The sequence below is a fragment of the Cimex lectularius genome, unplaced genomic scaffold, assembly GCF_000648675.2.
Source record: "Cimex lectularius strain Harlan isolate CLEC.00 unplaced genomic scaffold, Clec_2.1 scaffold131, whole genome shotgun sequence".
Taxonomy (NCBI): domain Eukaryota; kingdom Metazoa; phylum Arthropoda; class Insecta; order Hemiptera; family Cimicidae; genus Cimex; species Cimex lectularius.
In genome coordinates this window covers 272,684-285,452 of record NW_019392685.1, presented here as the reverse complement: position 1 = coordinate 285,452, position 12,769 = coordinate 272,684, and the positions used below count along the sequence as shown (strand labels likewise).

Sequence of the window (12,769 nt, the reverse complement as noted above, 5' to 3'; positions counted from 1 at the left end):
TGATAATCGATATGTCAGGAATATAACTTTACTAAATCGATTCATGTTTTAATATACGATAAATTTTATAATGGATAGATATTGACTAGATCGATACTGAATCTATTCAGATTTTAAGGACTTGATAATCGATATATCATGATGGATACTTCAATTCTGGATTTAATGAAGGCTTGATAATAGATATAATTTAAATAGATCGTTATTGAATGGATAGAAGTTTTGATAAAGGCTTGATGATCAATACATAATAAACTCTATGGATACTGGATCGATTCAGGTTTTAACAAAATCGTGATAAACGATATATCATGTATATATCGACACTGAATCAATTCGGGTTTTAACAAATCCTTTACAATTGACATATCATGAATAGGTCGATACTTAATCGATTCAGGTATTAACAAAGACTGGATAATCCATATTATGAATATATGGATACTGAATCAAAGGCTTTATAATCGATATATTATAAATAGATTGATATTGAATCGATTCAAGCTTAAACTTGTCTTTACAATCAATATGTATATAATTTGACTGATTCGATTCTTGTTTTAATATAGGATAAATTTGATAATCGATATATCATATGATCGATAATCGATTCAAGTTTTAACCAGGGAGCGGGCTAGACAATCGATATGTCAAGAATAGATCGAGACTATATCCAGGACCATTTTTCGAGCACTGAAGGTTAGGGTTAGCTATCAATACGTTATGTTTTAGTAATTTATCAGAATTTTTGATGTTTTCAAAGAAAATTTTATATTTCTGTTTAAAGTCTTCTTGCTATCTCAAAGGCAATGACAGCTGTGTAGGTTTTTACTAGAATTGTCGAATTAACTGTATATGCTGGTAGTTTAGTTGTATGCGGAGTGTTGGTCCGCCTATTCTCGCCGGTTTGGTCTGTCAGAGGTTTTTCTATTGATGTAATCATAAACAAATATAACTATTGGATGGTGTATGTTATGATGTACTCATACAGACTTTTCCCAGAATGGTGCAATAGAAGAATAGGACCAGTTACGAAACTGATGATGGTCGGTCCAGTTCCAAAGCCATCATTCTCGCGTATATTTACGGCTCTTTTCGTTTTGCCTCCAACGGTTCGAATTCCCACAGGCGAGACCGTTTCTTCGACAATCTGTCATCAACGGGTTGATGTACCGCCCCATTGTCCCTGGTGTCGTTGCTTATTCATGAGGCCCTTCCACGTCCCTCGCCCTCCGGGCACCGCGGATGGGGCCGCCCGGCAGATTCGAAAGTCAACCGGCCGTTTAAAAGGGAAATCATGTGAGTTTTGAACATGTTCTCAGATGCCGAGACAATCACTTTCATCCGATGCTCTCCCCTTTCGTTTTTGTTTCTGTTTTTATTTTTTTCGTTGTTCAATTTTAATTGTTTCACTTTTACTGGGTCCCGCCCACCCCTGGGAACACGGCTTAATCACGTAAGAGCTGTCAATGGGAATATCGCGAGTGTTTTACGACTTTTCACATGATTAACAGCCGTGTTATTGAAAAACCGTGTAATACGTTAAACAGGGAAGAAAGTGTGAACGGCCGAGGTCCAGTCGGAACGAGCGGATAGGGCGTGCCGGGCTGACCGCGGGTCTTCGCTACAAATAATCCGACCAAGCTGTAAAAATGATACATTAGTTATAGAATAACACGGCGTAACCGGATCGTAACGGGACCGTATATACCAACGGAGTCAGGCATTTCACAATTAGTCCTAGTTTGGGGTTAAAGATCGATAAAAAAGCGATGATTTGGTTATCACAGCCTACACAAATATTGAACGTTGGTCTAAAGGATAGGTATCGAAAATCGATACTGAATCGATTCTGGCATTTGATAATTATTTCTCGTTTGAGGTTAGGGTCGAAAAAACTTATATACGAAATATCGATGATTGGTTGAAAAATTAACTGACACTCAATTGTACAACACTGATTAAAAAAATGGCTGGAATGAATAATTGATGTAGCATATCGACACTGAATTGAATATATAAATAATAACTTAAACCTAAGCCCACTTGTAGTATAATAGTTCCTGCAAAAAGTATCTACCGATAATCGATATGTTTTATCGATACTACACTCGTAGATTATATATTATTGATATCATTTTGTCATTCGATATAAATTTGACGTGTCGATTAACGATATATCGATATACTTATGACGTCTCATAGTGGATATAATTACTATACACGTTATGAAGATTTTAAACATTTTAAACGAATGTCCATTAAAATACCAACAGTTTTTATATATTTTTATCCCCTTTAACCTCAAACGAATACTAAATACCCAGTAACGACATGTCTGCCATATCGATTATCGATGTATTACGACATATCGATTATAGATATAATATTAATGAACTATCCATTATCCATATATTTACGTCATATAACACTGATATACTTGTGGCGTACTGATTATCGATATATGTACTTATGGGGTATCGATGTGGTTATGATATATCGATAATGGATATACATATTTATAAAGTATCGATATATTACCGTGTATAATATCGAGATACTTACTATCGGTTATCGATAAACTAAAGACGTTAATTATGACATGGAATGTCCATTAAAATGCCGAGAGTTTTTATATATTTTTAGTAGTTTTTAACCTAAAAAGAGGGGACCGCGGTAGCCGAGTGGTTAGCATGAGAGACTCTCACGCCGCGGTCGTGGGTTCGATTCCCACCGTCGCCTCTGGCCCTTTTTTCACAATAACCCCCCCCAAATTTGAACACACATATACGAATTGTCACATGGCTAATATGCATAGTTCATAACGCAAAAAAAAAAACCCCTAAAAAGAATACTAAATGCTCAATGCATAAATGGACTCAGTATTGATATAGGTTTGGCATATTGATTATCGAAGTCTTACGACCGATCGATTATCGATATATTTACATCATATAAAACACCTATGTACATATGGCGTACCAATTATCGATATATGTAGTTGTGGGATATCGATGTGGTAATGAGATATCGATAATGGATTATTATTTATGACGTATCGATATACTTATTATCGATTGTCGATAAACTAAAGATATTATGATACAATTATGACAAGGAATGTCTATTAAAATGCCGACAGTTTTTATATATTTTCATACGTTTTAACCTCAAACGAATACTAAATACTAAATGCATAAATTGACTCAGTATTGACGTATCGATTATTGATGCCGTTTTATAAAACTAATGATATACTGGTGTGTTTAGGTTTAATCAGTTTCATATATAAAATTTCTGCTATTTCGATGAATCAACGTTCAAGTCTTGTAAATCCTAGCCTCAAACGTAAACCGAATGATTTATTTGATTTAGTATCGATATATACAATCGTTTATACCTTTGTTTTGCTCAAAGTAAAGGAGTTGTACTGTTTTATTTTGTTTTTAATTTATTGGGAGAGTCAGATGTAGATGTTAGAAGACAGAGAGAATGAGGAAGTGAGAAAATAAACGGGCAGAAGATAAACTGGATTGGAATGAGAAGTTGGCGTCCAAATTCGAATTTGTTTGCCCTTGTCTCGAAACAATAAACTTCATTAGGCCTTGAATATCAAAAGCTGTCGTTTTTATTGTTTGCTGTTCTTTTTGATTGCGCAATTGGTGACTGGAAGAAGTAATTAAAACCCATTTGACTTCACGATCCGGGACCCGATACTCGTACCTTCTTCCTATCGGATTTGGATTTGGAAGCAATCCCAGAGCCGGTTTAATCCTCCTTCGAGGCGCCTCGTCTGGATCCCCACTTCTTCTTCCGAGATGATTATCGTCATTAAAGTGGCTATAAATCATTAGCGACCCCTTTTCAATCGGGTTCTTTCCTTCGTTCCAGTCCGTCCTCAATGACCGTCAGGAAAAAACGGCCCATTTCCCGCATAATGGTCCTCCGCGGGATAAGCGCAAGTCTGGGCTCCTGTTTGTAATTTTGTACTTCAATTTTATTCGACCAAACATCCTGACGAAAACGTTCTTTTTGGCTTTATGTATTACCCAATAGGGCGTTGAAAAACGGGAGCCTGGGACTGCTCTCATCGTTCGTTCTCTTCCCTTGTTAAAACTTCTCAAACAATTCGCTTATTCGCCCACAAAAAAATTAAATCCACAACGGATAAAAACAGTGAAATGACTTGAAAAAGAGAACCGGTGAGAGGCGGTTCCGTTAATCATTCCGTCATTGCGAAGGCGTATGAAAATGGCCCCGGTTAAAAAAAGGACTCGTCGATCTGGGTTAAACAAGCCCGTTTTCCCGAGTGGGCGACGCGGAGGAGGCAGATGAGAAAGTACGGAGGAGGTTAATACCAAATAGAAAAAAACAACACTTAGGTTAAAAGAAAAAGTATTGGACGACCGTACTTATTTTCAACCGTAGTCACTTCATTCTAAAACCTAACTTAGAAAACATTGATCGACACAAGTTTAATAGATTAATTTCACAAAAAAAAGATAGCAGGAAAATTGGAAAGTTTATTTTCGGTCATCCATGGTAGAACTGCACTGAAACCGAGAACCCTACAAGGTATTTTTGGGGTTAAACATATATTTATGACGTATAAATTATATTGAAGGCACATCAATATACTAATGACATAGGAATGAATAATCGATGTAACATGTTGATACTGAATCGATTCAAACATTATATATATATATATATATATTTTTTTTTTTTTGATTTCACCTAAACAATAATAGATTTCAATTTTTCTTCTCATTTGAGGTTAGGATATAACAAAATGTGCATAAGAAATAGCGATAATTTAATGAAAGTTATGGAAGATTAAGCATCTACAATNAATAATATATTTCAAATTTTTCTTCTCATTTGAGGTTAGGATATAACAAAATGTGCATAAGAAATAGCGATAATTTAATGAAAGTTATGGAAGATTAAGCATCGATAATCGATGTCATATTAATAAAAAATAGATTTATGCATTCAGCATCTAGCTTTCCGTTGAGGTTATGATCGAATAAAATGTATATAAGAAATAGCGATAATTTATTGAAAGTATAAGTATTGATAATCGATGTCTTATCGATACAGAATCGATTTATGTATTCAGTGTTTAATTTTCCCTTGAGGTTACGATAAAATAAAATGTGTATAAGAAAGAGCGATAATTTGATCAAAAGTTAGGCCTCGATAATCGATGTCAGATCAATAAAGGATAGCTTTTTGCATTCAATATTTTACTCTCTTTTGAGGTTAGGATCTAGTAAAATGTATGTAAGAAATAGGGATAATTTAACGAATTTTATGAAAATATAGGCATCGTTAATCGATGTCTTATCGATACAGAATCGATTTATGTATTCAGTGTTTAGTTTTCGCTTGAGGTTATGATGTAGTAAAATGTATATAAGAAGTAGCAACAATTTTGTGAAAGGTTAGACTTTGATAATCGATGTCATATCAATAAAGAATCGATTTATGCATTCTGTGTAGTTCTTTTTGAGAATATATCTCCTTTCTCATATAGTTCTTTTCTCTTTTTATCTATCTATTTGTGCATACATATTGAAAAAATCTAGTTATAAGACAGTTCAATAGAACTTTACTGTAATACCGAAATAAGGCTGACCCAAAATCGAAAATTTGGATCGACCAACTACGCTATTTATGCCTTTTGTAACTTTAAATTGCTGAATGATTTCTTTTCTTTTCTTTCTTTTTTTTTACAATTGGTAGTGTGTTTATTTAAAAAAAGGTTGATCCGGTTAAACCGTGGAGTAGATTCAATTTGTCCAAATGGTCACAATGCGAAAGGTTTGTCGCGGATTCGTCTACGGTAGTTACTGTCCTTTTTTCCTTTTTTTCGTTCTGACCGCGTTTCCATCGTGCCACGTACAAATTGGCGTGAAATCAGGAGCGGCTCCGTCCGTAAATCCGTAAATCTTACGCCGTCCGATTGTTTCCACGCCCGTCCCAGATTGGCAGGGGCGCGACCCGGCGGACCCGAAAACCCCTCTCGGTCTTCCACGATTTGACGGATCGACCCATTTTCATAAACGACTCCGGTCGGATCACGGAAAACGGCCAAATGGGATTTCTGATTGCAATTCCGGCGGTAAATGATCCCGATTCCCATCCTTTCTCGAAATGAATCTCAACGTCGTCAGGCCGAAGAGAAATAGTCGATAAACCAGCACGAAGGTCAATTTTGACAAGTTAATATCAGTAATATAACATTTAGAATCATGTCCATCCAGATTTCATTATTATTTAAACATTTTGTACCACTTTGAAGTTGTAATTTTCCTAAGGAACCATCAGTGTCAGTCTTATTTATAAGTTATGTGTTGGCCTGTCAGGCATGTGGTTCACTTGGACTTTTTCTAGCCTAAGTTAAACTTGATAATTCAACAGGTTCTTCCTTGTTTCATTAGGAATAACAAAAATAGTATTTTACAGTTTTGAAGTTTGATAAGGGTATGGTGCAGTTGCCGATTACATTTGGAGGTTATCTGTACCTCGTGATTTCATGGTTCTAATCAATATTTCGTCCTTATTTTTTTTTTATATATAACATATTTTACTTTTTTTTATAAGTGATTCGTAGTTTAGAATATAAATAAATGATTGTATGCTTGGATTGGTCTACTGGGTTTCATGAAGCTCCCAGCAAAAAAAGACAAGATATTATTTCCTTTTTAATAAAAAGAGCAATGGATAAATCCCGCTCGTGACACTTGCTTTTTCATCTCAACCAAGATTTTAGATTAAAAGTATAATTAATTAAAACAATTATTAAGTTTTGTAGTTTGATCAGAATGGGATGCAGTTTATGGTTATAGTTTGAGGTTATGCCTCAGTCTTTTATAGTTTTATATAATTAAAAGTTTTGAGGTTATGTGGTCCGCGGAGTCTCATGCAGTTCCCTGCGAAGGTAGAATTGGAAGTTCAACATGTTCTTTCCGGTTTAAGCCTTACGGATAATAAAAAATTCTATTTTTTGCTTTAATAATGCATGCTCGTGCAGTTTGAGGTTCTTCTTTTGCTTTTAATTAAATTATTCTCCTTCATCATAAGTAATGGATTTAGTTCGGAATTTAAAAGTTTGAGTTTAAGCATGTACAGTATGTTTCGTTTTGAGGTCATGTGTCCGCTGGGTCTCACGCAGTTCCCACGAAAAGATTGACTTAAAAATTCAACGTTTTCTTCATTGTCTAAACATAAGAAACCATAAAAAATACATTTTTCTGGGTTTGCAGTTTGACGAGAGTGGGATGCGGTTGTTGTATGGTAGTTACAGTTTGAAGTGATTGCATGAGTTATCAATTTTTGGTCACCGGATTTTTTTGAAGTAACATATTTTACTTTGTTATAAGTGATTCATGTAGTTTAGAATTTAAAAAATTGATTGTAAGCTTGAATGGCATGTTTCGTTTTGAGGCTGTGTCGTCCGCTGGCATGCAGTTCCCTGGAAAAGGTAGAAGACCTGTAAATTCACAACGTTCTTTCATTTTTAAACCTTCTAAACGAAAAATCGATTTTTTAAGTTTTTTGATTGACATGAGTCGTATGGATGCTATAGTTATAGTTTGAGGTTATGTCTATGACAGGACAGTCTTGGCGTGGATTTGCTTTTAATTGGAATATTTTAGTTTATTATAATGATTCAATTAGTTTAGTAATAAAAATTTGGTTGGCGTGAATAACATGTTTCATTTTGAGATCTTGTGGTCCGTTCGGTCTCATGCAGTTGCAATATATAGTTAGACTTGAAAATTTGAGATGTTCTTCCTTGTTTAAACATACAAAAAACAATTACAATAATATAATTTTCAAGTTTTGTAGTTTGATAAGAGTGTGCAGTTGATAGGTACAGTTTGAGGTTATGTGTATCTCAGAATTTCGTGGTTTTAGCAATTTTTTGTCCTTGTTTTAGTTTTAATTAGCACATTCTACATTGTTATAAGTCATTCATTAGGGTTAGAAATAAAAGTTTGGATGGTTACCGTCAATAGCATGTTTCGTTTTGTCAATGTATAGTCCGCTAGGTCTTTGGCAGTTCCAAGAGTTCTTTCTTGTTTAAACATAAAAAATACAATTATCTATTTTTGTTGTTTGACAAGAGAGTATGCAGTTGATAAATAGTTTGAGGTTATGTGTACCTCAGAATTTCATGGTTTTACCAAATCGTTTGTCTTTATTTTACTTTCAGGTAAGATATTCTACTTCATTATATGTAATTCGTCTAGTTTATATAGTTTATAATAGAAATTTTGTTTGTAAGCTTGAATCAAGTTTTGAGGTTATGTGGTCGGCCCGTTGGATGATGTGCTCTCGCATGGTTGTTTCTGGTTTAACCAATTCGTTCTTTCTGGTCTGATGATGAACGATGAATAAAAGAAAACCCAATTTTCATGTTTGTTGGATTGACTGCGCGGAAATGCGCCCAGTTGCGGTTTGAGGTTATACGGTCTTCCCGGATTTCGCGGTTTCCAACGATCCCAAGGGCCGATTTACTTTATAATCTGTCTTTATCGTGCTTATATTTCTTTTAATTGATTGTTTTTTTTCCAGGTGTCAGGGAATAGTGGCGACCCATAAATTAAGTGAGTATTGATTGTTTTTTTGTTTTTTTATGACAAAACGAGTTTTTAATTTGACTCGTTCTTTTCGAATATTCCAAAAGATTGGGCAATCACAAATGCCAAAAGACTCTTTCAATCCGTGGATGTGCGGAATTGAAAAGGTCGCCGGGTTTCCACTTCCAATCCTCCGGTCAGAAAAGTTCAAGGAGTTCTCGTAGGCGTCATCCGCCGGCTTAGAAAATTTCTAATACTAATTTTTCAAAATAGGAAAAGCTTTTCGCTTTTTTTAAAATGATTTTCACAATGTGGAATAGAATAATTCTTAAATCCCAGTCGACCAAGAGAAGGTATAATAGGCCGATACAATGGCGATCGTGTGATTCCATAGCGTTCATCGAGTCCATCGTTTTTATCGTGTTACCGTTACAGTTACACCGTTGGTAACGCGCCGGTAAACTTTTTCCCCTCGAGTCGTGGGCGAGACTTTTAACATTTACAGTTAGACTTATGCAACGGGTTACATTCTATGCCCGTTTAGCCGTTGTGGACCTTGAGAAGTCCTCCCTCCTTCTCCTTTCTAAGACCCGTTCGCCGGTCCGGTCCAGCTCGCGACTTTGTTTTGCCTAGATCGAAAGCTTGGCCGAACAGGCGATTTACAGACCTTTCCGACGGTGGACTTTCACCAAAATTAATCTATCTATTGTTTGTTGTTGTTTTTTTCAAACTGTTTTCCTCTCTTTATCCAGTATTATCTGCTCTGATTAAATCATACTTGCCTAAGCAGAATTCTAAGTCTGAATGATGACTCTTTGAAAATGTCAAGCAACAAGACACGCAAGTTTGAATGCATTAATTCAAATGAAATTTAATTTTCTACCAACACTTTACTTCCACCAACTATTGAGGAAATTGTAATGATCCTCAAGATTGTGCCCGTAGGGTCTCGCACCGTTCCGAAATCAGTCAAAGATCGAACTAATCGGCGACTCAAAACGAAAACGTGTTTGGAAAAATCCAGATTAAAAAGTAAAATTCTCTTCATAATCGATAGTCGATGGGGAGCGTGGGCGAGAGCGATATAGAGATTTAGGGAGGGAAAGAGATATTGAGAAACTTTAGGGAAAAAACGAGAGATATACCTTTAGGGAGAGAACGAGATTTTTGGAGGAAAAGAGAGATTGAGATCATTTTAGTTGAGAAGGAAGATCTATAAAAAAATTTAGGGAGGGAAGGAGAAATGGAGATAAATTTTCGGGAAGAAAAAAGAAATATAATATTAGAGAGAGAGAGAGAGAGAGAGAGAGAGAGAGAGAGAGAGAGAGAGAGAGAGAGAGAGAGGTTTTAGTAGGGAAAAATAGTAATTTAACGTTAGGAGGAAAAAGATATTATGACTTTAGGGGGTGAGAGAGGGGGGTTTAGTAGGGAAAAATAGTAATTTAACTTTAGGAGAAAAAAGAGATTATAACTTTAGGAAGGGAGAGAGGGAGAGAGATTTTAGGAGGGGAAAAATAGTAATTTAACTTTAGGAGAAAAAAAAGATTATAACTTTAGGAAGGGAGAGAGATTTTAGGAGCGAAAAAGAGTGATTTAACATTAGGAGGAAAAAGAGATTATGACTTTAGGGAGAGAGAGAGAGAGAGAGAGAAAAGTGAGAACGAGATTTTAGGAGGAAAAGAAAGATTGAGTTTACTTTAAGGAAGATATAAGAGATGTAACTTTAGGGGGAGAGAGAGGGAGGGAGGAAGCCTCAGGGATGGAAAGAGAGAAAGAGAGAGAGAGAGAGAGAGAGAGAGAGAGAGAGAGAGAGAGAGCGAAAGGGAGAGAGAGACAGACAGACAGACAGAGATTTTAGAAAGTAAAGAGGGTGATTTAACTTTAGGTGCAAAGAGAGTTTTTAAAATTAGGGAAGAAGAGAGAATGAGAGAGAGATTTTAGGACAGAAGACTAGAGAACTGGGATGAGGGGGAGATTTACGAGTAGTGTTAGAGGTGGTAGAGATATTACCAAATTATTGAAATTATTTTCATTCTCAGAGTTCGGTGTAGTAAGAGGCATAAAGCTGAGATATGAATGAAAGAAAAAAGTCAAATATCAGAAACCGACACGGATTTGGTTTAATCTATAAGTGCATCGTGGAAATTAGATGTGCCATGGATAATCGAAAACGCGAGGCCTTCGAGCCGTCCCATTTCCTCGAGCCGAGAGGCTTTTCTTCTCGGTTCTAGGCCTGTAGGCCAATTTTTGTCTATTTGCCAAGTCGATATTTGATCCGGGCCATGAATCACTTGGATATCTTTTGTCCATAAAGGCCCCGGTATAATTGAAAGTGGAAAAAAGCCCCGGCTTTTTCGCGATATGATTTATCGACGGTCCGGTCAACGAAAGTCGGGTGTGGCCCAAAAGGAAACTTCGCGCTGCCACTCATGACACAGTGAAACCTCGACCTTCACCCAGTGCGTTTCGACTTTCGACTTCTCCCGAGTGTCCGCTGGATCACTTTCACCCTCGCCCGAAGGATTAAAAAAAAGCCGTTTATCCGTTTATTAACATTCGCAAAGAGTCGCGGATCGGAGGTTTCGCAAAACGGGGACCGCGTCGTTGGGAAAGACGGCGTTATAACTCAATTTACGACCTCTTGCCCAACTCACCGTCTAAATCGAAAAAGGATATAATGCCGTTTTCAGTTAAAACCACGCCGCTGACAGAAAAAAATGATTCACACAAATCCACCGTCCTTTTCACTCCATCCAATAAACAACCTTTGGCATGAGTTGGGTCTTTATAAGTTTCAAGACTAACAGAGATCCTGCAATGTGTATCACGGTTTACTTTTTAACGAAACATAAGGAGCTCCTTTCCCCAGAATGTATCAGGGTTTGGATGGATCCTGTTTACAAACCATATGAGGATGTGATAATTATAGCTTCTGACTATTGAGTATATTAGGATTTTGATGGAACTCGACGAGAGATGTTGTGTATACGTAATATCAAGGAAGTTCTAAACGAAGCTTTTGTCTATTGAGAGTATTAGGATGTAAATAAAAATCCACGAGAAATCCTGGCGTTTTAATACGATCCTATGAGTTCCTCTTTACAAAGAGTATCAGGATGAGGGAATATAAGCCCCTGCTCACAAAAAGTATCAAGATTTACCTGGTAGTTGGTACCCCATGAGAGCTTTTGCCTTCAGTGGTATCAAAATTTTGATCCAACACTTCAAGCTCATATTTACAAAAACTAACCAGAGAGGTGATAATTTGATACTGGCAAAGAGTATCAGGAAAGGTGTGCTTTAAGCTCCTGTCTGCTTAAAGTAACTGATTTTGATGAAGTCATAAAACCTCGTACTACCGACGAGGATCAGGATTTGGATGGAATCCAACGAGAGTTCTTCTGTACACAAGAATCAGGATTTGATATAATCCGATAGGATTCCTGTTGACAAAGAGGATCACGATGAGGCAATTAAAACTCCTGCATACAAAAAGTATCAGGATTTGGACGGAATCCGACGTAGTTGCTAGTTGAATAAATTGTATCAGGTTCAGCATGGGATTATTGACGTTTCTGCGTACAGAAAAGTACCAGGATTTGGGCGCAACCCTATGAGAGCTTTTGCCTTCAGTGGTATTAGGGTTTTTATACAATCCTACAACCTTCTGTTTACAAAGACTATCAAGAGAGGTGCTATTTAAGCTCCTGTCTGCTTGAAGTAACTGATTTCGATCAAGTCATAACCCTCGTACTAGACAGCTTTTGCCTTCAGTAGTATCAGGATTTTTCCTAATCCTACGAGCTACTGTGTACAAAAAGTATCCGGATTTGGCGATTGAAGCTATAATTTTATCTACTAGCTTTGCAAAGAGTATCAGGAAAGGTGTGATTTAAGCTCCTGTCTGCTTAAAGTAACTGATTTCGATGAAGTCACAAATCCTCGTACTACCGACGAGGATCAGGATCCAACGAGAGCTCTTCTGTACACAAGAATCAGGATTTGATATAATCCGATAGGATTCCTGTTGACAGAGGATCACGATGAGGCAATTAAAACTCCTGCATACGAAAGGTATCAGGATTTGGATGGAATCCAACGTAGTTGCTAGTTGAATAAATTGTATAAGGTTCAGCGTGGGATTATTCAAGTTTCTGTCTACAGAAAGGTACCAGGGT

General features: G+C 36.5%; 1 protein-coding gene across 3 annotated transcripts in view; it reads left to right on the top strand.

The window, feature by feature from the left end:
- LOC106663114 overlaps positions 1–12,769 on the top strand; it is a 137,439-nt gene that overhangs the window by 59,517 nt on the left and 65,153 nt on the right. For all 3 annotated transcript variants that reach the window (XM_014387696.2, XM_014387694.2, XM_014387695.2), the window contains one exon: positions 8,587–8,618. The gene's annotated coding sequence lies outside the window, so the exon portion shown is untranslated. The remainder of the gene's footprint in view (positions 1–8,586; positions 8,619–12,769) is intronic.